Source organism: Xylocopa sonorina, unplaced genomic scaffold, assembly GCF_050948175.1.
Source record: "Xylocopa sonorina isolate GNS202 unplaced genomic scaffold, iyXylSono1_principal scaffold0048, whole genome shotgun sequence".
NCBI classification, from domain to species: Eukaryota; Metazoa; Arthropoda; class Insecta; order Hymenoptera; family Apidae; genus Xylocopa; species Xylocopa sonorina.
Window position 1 is genome coordinate 1,232,091 of NW_027490119.1, and position 9,304 is coordinate 1,241,394.

Consider the following 9,304-nt stretch of genomic DNA (forward strand, 5'->3'; position numbering starts at 1 on the left):
ATAGAGTTCTAAAGCTCCTTAAAACGCGATATCGCATCTCATTTCTATGTTTCATGATCAGATATAATATTCATATTGGAGTGCTATGTATACAACGCATTTACTTCAGAAGACTGTAAATGCGACACTTCCTTGCTAGGAAATAGCGTCTGCAGATGTCTACATATCGAAGCAATAGAGTTCTAGTGCTTCTTAAATCGCCATATCACATCTCATTTTCATGTTTCATGATAAGATATAATATTAATTGCGAAGTGTCATGTATACCACGCATACACTTCAAATGAATGTAAATGCGACACTTCCTAGCTAGGAAGTACCGATGGCAAAATTGTACTTATCGAAGCAATAGAGTTCTAATGCTTCCTAAAACGAGATATCGCATCTCATTTCTATGTGCCATGATTAGATATATTATTCATTGCGGCGTGTCATGTATACCTCGTATTCACATTAAAAGAATGTAAATCCGACACTTCCTTGCTATTAAATAGCGTTTGCAGATGTCTACGTATCGAAGCAATAGTATTCTAATGCTACTCAAAACGCGATATCGCATCTCATTCCTATGTTTCATGAAAGGATATAGTATTCATTGCGAAGTGTCACGTATACCTCGCATACACTACAAATGTAGGTAAATGCGACACCTCCTTGCTAGGAAATAGCGTTTGCAGATGTCTACGTATCGAAGCAATAGATTTCCATGGTTCTTAAAACGTGAAATCGCATCTCCTTTCTATGTTTCGTGATAAGATATAATATACATTGTGCAGTGTCATGTATACCTCGTATTCACCTCAAAAGAATGTAAATGCGACACTTCCTTGCTAGTAAATAGCGGCTGCAGATGTCTACATATCGAAGCAATAGAGTTCTAATGCTTCTTAAATCGCCATATCACATCTCATTTTTATGTTTCATGATGAGATATAATATTAATTGCGAAGTGTGATGTATACCACGCATACACTACAAATGAATGTAAATGCGACACTTCCTTGCTGGGAAGTACCGATGGCAGAATTCAACTTATCGAAGCAATAGAGATCTAGAGCTTCCTAAAACGAGATATCGCATCCCATTTCTATGTGCCATGATAAGATATATTATTCACTACGGCGTGTTATGTATACCTCGCATCCACTTCAAAAGAATGGTAATGCGACCCTTCCTTGCTAGGAAATAGCGCTTGCAGATTTCTGCTTATCGCAGCATTATATTTCTATTGCATCTCAAAACGCGATATCGCATCTCATGTCTATGTTTCATGAAAAGATATAATATTTATTGCGAAGTGTCACGTATACATCGCATACACTCCAAATGAATGTAAATGCGACAGTTCCTTGCTAGGAAATAGCGTTTGCAGACGTCTACGTATCGAAGCAATAGAGTTCTAATGCTTCTTGAATCGGAATATCGCATCTCATTTCTATGCTTCATGATAAGAAATAATATTCATTGCGAAGTTTCATGTATTCTTCGTATTCACTTCAAATGAATGTAAATGCGACACTTCCTTGCTAGGAAATAGAGTTTGCAGATGTCTACGTATCGTAGCAAGCGTGTTATAATGCTTCTTATAACCAGATATCGCATTTCATTTCTATGTTTCGTGACAACATATAATATTCATTGCGAAGTGTTATGTATACCTCGCATACACTTCAAAAGAATGTTAATGCGACACTTCCTTGTTAGGAAATAGCGTTTGCAGATTTCTGCGTATCGTAGCATCATATTTCTATTGCATCTCAAAACGCGATATCGCATCTCATTTCTATGTTTCATGATAAGATATAATATTTATTGCGAAGTGTCACGTATACATCGCATACACTTCAAATGAATGTAAATGCGACACTTCCTTGCTAGGAAATAGCGTTTGCAGATGTCTACGAATCGAACCAAAAGAGTTCTAATGCTCCTTAGAACGAGATACCGCATCTCATTCCTATGTTTCATGGTACGATATATTATTCATTGCGAAGTATCACGTATACCTCGCATACACTTCAAATGAATGTAAAGGCGACACGTCCTTGCTAGGAAATAGCGTTTGCAGATGTCTACGTATCGTAGCAATAGAGTTCTAATGCTTCTTAAAACGCGATATCACATCACATTTCTATGTTTCATGATAAGATATAATATTCATTGCGAAGTTTCATGTATTCCTCGTATTCACTTCAAACGAATGTAAATGCGATACTTCCTTGCTAGGAAATAGAGTTTGCAGATGTCTACGTATCGTAGCAAGCGTGTTATAATGCTTCTTAAAACGAGATATCACATCTCATTCCTATGCTTCATGATAAGATATAATATTAATTGCGAAGTGTCATGTATACCTTGTATTCACTTCAGAAGAATGTAAATGCGACACTCCCTTGCTAGCAAATAACGTTTGCAGATGTCTACGTATCGTAGCAAGCGTGTCATAATGATCCTTAAAGCGAGATATCGCATCTCATTTCTATGTTTCATGATAACATATAATATTCATTGCGAAGTGTTATGTATACCTCGCATACACTTCAAATGAATGTAAATGCGACACTTCCTTGCTAGGATATAGCGTTTGCAGATGTCTTCGTATCGTAGCAATAGAGTTCTTATGCTTCTTATATCGCAAGATCGAATCTCATATCTATGTTTCACGATAAGATATAATATTCATTGTGGAGTGTTATGTATACCTCGTACTCACCTCAAATGAATGTAAATGCGACACTTCCTTGCTAGGAAATAGCGTTTGCAGATTTCTGCGTATCGTAGCATTATATTTCTATTGCATCTCAAAACGCGATATCGCATCTCATTTCTATGTTTCATGATAAGATATAATATTTATTGCGAAGTGTCACGTATACATCGCATACACTTCAAATGAATGTAAATGCGTCACTTCCTTGCTAGGAAATAGCGTTTGCAGATGTCTCCGAATCGAAGCAAAAGAGTTCTAATGCTCCTTAGAACGAGATGCCGCATCTCATTCCTATGTTTCATGGTACGATATATTATTCATTGCGAAGTATCACGTATACCTCGCATACACTTCAAATGAATGTAAAGGCGACACGTCCTTGCTAGGAAATAGCGTTTGCAGATGTCTACGTATCGTAGCAATAGAGTTCTTATGCTTCTTAAAACGCGATATCACATCACATTTCTATGTTTCATGATAAGATATAATATTCATTGCGAAGTTTCATGTATTCCTCGTATTCACTTCAAACGAATGTAAATGCGATACTTCCTTGCTAGGAAATAGAGTTTGCAGATGTCTACGTATCGTAGCAAGCGTGTTATAATGCTTCTTAAAACGAGATATCACATCTCATTCCTATGCTTCATGATAAGATATAATATTAATTGCGAAGTGTCATGTATACCTTGTATTCACTTCAGAAGAATGTAAATGCGACACTCCCTTGCTAGCAAATAACGTTTGCAGATGTCTACGTATCGTAGCAAGCGTGTCATAATGATTCTTAAAACGAGATATCGCATCTCATTTCTATGTTTCATGATAACATATAATATTCATTGCGAAGTGTTATGTACACCTCGCATACACTTCAAATGAATGTAAATGCGACACTTCCTTGCTAGGATATAGCGTTTGCAGATGTCTTCGCATCGTAGCAATAGAGTTCTTATGCTTCTTATATCGCAAGATCGAATCTCATATCTATGTTTCACGATAAGATATAATATTCATTGTGGAGTGTTATGTATACCTCGTACTCACCTCAAATGAATGTAAATGCGACACTTCCTTGCTAGGAAATAGCGTTTGCAGATTTCTGCGTATCGTAGCATTAGATTTCTATTGCATCTCAAAACGCGATATCGCATCTCATTTCTATGATTCATGAAAGGATATAATATTTATTGCGAAGTGTCACGTATACATCGCATACACTTCAACTGAATGTAAATGCGATACTTCCTTGCTAGGAAATAGCGCTTGCAGAAGTCTACGTATCGATGCAATAGAGTTCTAATGCTTCTTAAAACGATGTGTCGCATCTCATTCCTATGTTTCATGATAAGATATAACATTCATTGCGAAGTGTTACGTATACCTCGCATACACTTCAAATGAATGTAAATCCGACACTTCCTTGCTAGGAAATAGCGTTTGCAGATGTCTACGTATCGAAGCAATAGAGTTCTAATGCTTCTTGAAACGGAATATCGCATCTCATTTCTATGCTTCATGATAAGAAATAATATTCATTGCGAAGTTTCATGTATTCCTCGTATTCACTTCAAATGAATGTAAATGCGACACTTCCTTGATAGGAAATAGCGTTTGCAGATGTCTACGTATCGTAGCATTAGAGTTCTAATGCTTCTTAAATCGCGATATCGCATCTCATTTCCATGTTTCGTGATAAGATATGATATTCATTGTGCAGTGATATGTATATCTCGTCTACACTTCAAAAGAATGTAAATGCGACACTTCCTTGCTAGGAAATAACGTTGGCAGATGTCTAGGTATCGAAGCAGTAGAGTTCTAATGCTTCTTAAACCGCGACACCGCATCTCATTTCTATGTTTCATGATAAGATACAATATTAATTGCCAAGTGCAATGTATACCTCGTATTCACTTCAAAAGATTGTAAATGCTACACTTCCTTGCTAGGAAGAAGCGTTTGCAGGTGTCTACGTATCGAAGCAATAGAGTTCTTATGCTGCTTAAATCGCGATATCGCATCTCATTTCCATGTTTCATGATAAGATATAATATTCATTGTGAAGTGTTATGTATACCTCGTATTCGCATCAAAAGAATGTAAATGCGACACTTCCTTGCTAGGAAATAGCGTTGGCAGATGTCTACGTATCGTAGCATTAGAGTTCTAATGCTTCTTAGAACGCGATATTGCATCTCATTTATATGTTTCATGATAAGATATAATATTCATTGTGCAGTGATATGTATACCTCGTATTCACTTCAAAACAATGTAAATGCGACACTTGCTTTCTAGGAAATAGCGTTTGCAGATGTCTACGTATCGAAACAATAGATTTCTAATGCTTCTAAAATCGCGATATCGCATCTCATTTCTATGTTTCATGATAAGATATAATATTCATTGTGCAGTGATATGTATATCTCGTCTGCACTTCAGAAGAATGTAAATGCGACACTTCCTTGCTAGGAAATAGCGTCTGCAGATTTCTACGTATCGTAGAAATAGGGTTCTAATTCTTCTTAAAACGCGATATTGCATCTCATTTGTATGTTTCATGATAAGATACAATATTCATTGCGAAGTGTTATGTATACCCCGTATTCACTTCAAAAGAATGTAAATACGACACTTCCTTGCTAGGAAGTAGCGATGGCAGATGTCTACGTATCGAAGCAACAGAGTACTAATGCTTCTTAAAACGAGATATAGCATCTCATTTCTATGAATCATGATAAGATGTAATATTCATTGCGAAGTTTCTTGTATACCTCGCTTACACTTCAAATTAATGTAAATGCGACACTTCCTTGCTAGGAAATAGCGATGGCAGATGTCTACGTATCGAAGCAACAGATTTCTAATGCTTCTTAAATCGCAATATCGCATCCCATTTCTATGTTTCATGATAAGATATAATATTCATTGTGGAGTGTTATGTATACCTCGTATTCAATTCAAAAGAATGTAAATTTGACACTTCCTTGCTAGAAAATTGCGTTTGCAGATGTCTACGTATCGTAGCAATAGAGTTCTAATGCTTCTCAAAACGCGATAACGTATCTCATTTCTATGTTTCATGATAAGATATAATATTCATTGTGCGGTGTTATGTGTATCTCGTATTCAATTCAAATGAATGTAATTGCGACACTTCCTTGCAAGGAAATAGCGTTTGCAGATGTCTACATATGGTAGCAATAGAGTTCTAACGCTTCTTAAAACGCGATATCGCATCCCATTTCTATGTTTCATGATAAGATATAATATTCAATGCGAAGTGTCACTCATACCTCGCATACACTTCAAATGAATGTAAATGCGACACTTCCTTCTAGGAAATAGCGTTTTCAGATGTCTACGTATTGTAGCAATAGACTTCTAACGCTTCTTCAAACGTGATATCGCATTTCATATCTATGTTTCATGATAAGATATAATATTCATTGCGAAGTGTCATGTGCACCTCGTATTCACATCAAACGAACGTAATTGCGGCACTCCCTTGCTAGGAAATAGCGTTTGCAGATGTCTACGTATCGTAGCATTAGTGTTCTAATGCTTCCCAAACGCGATATCGCATCTCAATTCTATGTTTCATGATAATATATAATAATCATTGCGAAGTGTCATGTATACCTCGCATATACTTCAAACGAATGTAAATGCGACACTCCGTTGCTAGGAAATAGCGTCTGCAGATGTCTACGGTTCGAAGCAATAGAGTTGTAATGCTCCTTAAATTGCGATATCGCATCTCACTTCTACGTTTCATGATAAGATATAATATTCATTGTGTAGTGTTATGTATATCTCGTCTACACTTCAAATGAATATAAATGCGACACTTCCTTGCCAGGAAATAGCGTCTGCAGATATCTACGTATCGTAGCAATAGAGATCTAATGCTTCTTGAATCGCCATATCGCATCTCATTTCTATGTTTTACGATAAGATATACTATTCATTGCGGAGTGTCATGTATACCTCGTAATCTCTCCAAAAGAATGTAAATACGACACTTCCTTGCTAGGGAATAGCGTTTGCAGATGTCTACGTATCGTAGCAATAGTGTTCTAATGCTTCTTAAAATGCGATATCGCATCTCATTTCTATGTATCACGATAAGATATAATATTCATTGCGAAGTGTCACTTATACCTCGCATACACTTCAAATGAATGTATATGTGACATTTCCATACTAGGAAGTAGCGTTTGCGGATGTCTCCGTATCGAAGGAATAGAGATCTAATGCTTCTTAAGTCGCGATGTCGCATTTCATATCTATGTTTCATGATAAGATATAATATTCATTGCGAAGTGTCATGCATACCTCGTGTCCACTTCAGAAGAATGTAAATGCGACACCTTCTTGCTAGGGAATAGCGTTTGCCAATGTCTACGTATCGTAGCAATAGCGTTCCAATGCTTCTTAAAACGCGATATCGCATCGCATTTCTATGTTTCATGATAAGATATAATATTCATTGTGGACTGTTATGTATACCTCGTAATCACTTCAAATGTGTGTAAGTGCAACACTTCCTTGATATGAAATACCGTTTGCAGATGTCTACGTATCGAAGCGACAGAGTTATAATGCTTCTTAGGACGAAATTTCGCATGTCATTTTAATGTTTTATGATATGATATAATATTCATTGCGAAGTATCGTGTATGCGTCGTATTCACTTCAAAAGAATGTAAATGTGACACTTCCTTGCTAGGAAATAGCGTTTGCAGACGTCTACGTATCGAAGCAATAGAGTTCTAATACTCCTTATATCGCGATATCGCATCTCATTTCTATGTTTCATGATAAGATATAATATTCATTGTGGAGTGTTATGTATACCTTGTATTCACTTCAATAGATTGTAAATGCGGCACATCCTTGCTAGGAAATAGCGTCTGCTGATATCCACGTATCGTAGCAATAGAGTTCTAATCCTTCTTAGAACGCGATATCGCATCTTATTACTATGTTTCATGATAAGATATAGTATTCATTGCGAAGTGTCATGAATATCTCGCATTAACTTCAAAAGAATGTAAATGCGACACTTCCTTGCTAGATAATTGCGTCTGCAGATGACTACCTATCGTAACAATAGAGTTCCAATGCTTCTTAAAACGCGATATCGCATCTCATTTCTATGTTTCATTATAAGATATAATATTCATTGCGAAGTGTCATGTGTACCTCGCATACACTTCAAAAGAATATAATTGTGACACTTCCTTGATAGGAAGTAGCGTTTGCAGACGTCTACGTATCGAAGCAATAGAGTTCTAATACTTCTTATATCGCGATATCGCATCTCATTTCTATGTTTCATGATAAGATATAGTATTCATTGTGGAGTGTTACGTATACCTCGTATTCACTTCAAAAGATTGAAAATGCGACACTTCCTTGCTTGGTAATAGCGTCTGCGGATGTCTACGTATCGAAGCAATAGATTTCTAATGCTTCTTAAAACGCGAATGGATCCTCAATTATATGTTTCATGATAAGATATAATTTTCATTGTGGATTGTTATGTATACCTCGTATTCACTTCAAAAGATAGTAAATGCGACACTTCCTTGCTAGGTAATAGCGTCTGCAGATGTCTACGTATCGAAGCAATTGATTTCTAATGCTTCTTAAGACGCGAAATCGCTCCACATTTCTATGTTTCATGATAAGATATAATATTCATTGTGGAGTGCTATGTATACCTCGTATTCACTTTAAAAGAACGTAAATGCGACACTTCCTTGCTAGGAAATAGCGTCTGCAGGTGTCTACGTATCGTAGCAATGAGGTTCTAATGCTTCTTAAAACGCGAATCGATCCACAATTATTTGTTTCATGATAAGATACAATATTCATTGTGGAGTGTTATGTATATCTCGTCTACACTTCCTAAAAATGAAAATGCGACACTTCCTTGCTTGGAAATGGCGTTTGCAGATATCTTCGTATCGAAGCAATAGAGTTCTAACGCTTCTTAAATCGTCATATCGCATCCCATTTCTATGTTTCATGATAAGATGTAATATTCATTGTGCAGTGTTATGCATACCCCGTATTAACTTCAAAAGCATGTAGATACGACACTTCCTTGCTAGGTAATTGCGATGGCAGACGTCTACGTTTCGAAGCAACAGATTTCTAATGCTTCTTAAAACGCGATATTGCATCTCAATTCTACGCTACATTATAAGATATAATATTCATTGTGCGGTGTTATGTATACCTCGTATTCACTTCAACTGAATGTAAATGCGACTCTCCCTTGCTAGGAAATAGCGTTGGCAGATGTCTACGTATCGAAGCAATAGAGTTCTAATGCTTCTCAAAACACAAAATCGCATCTCATTTCTATGTTTCATGACAAGATATAATGTTCATTGCGGAGGGTTATGTATATCTCGTCTATACTTAAAAAGAATGTAAATGGGATACTTCCTTACTAGGAAATAGCTTTACCAGATGTCTACGTATCGAAGCATTAGAGTTCTAATGCTTCTTAAAACGCAATATCGTAGCACATTTCTATGATTCATGACAAGGTATAATATTCATTGCGAAGTGTCAT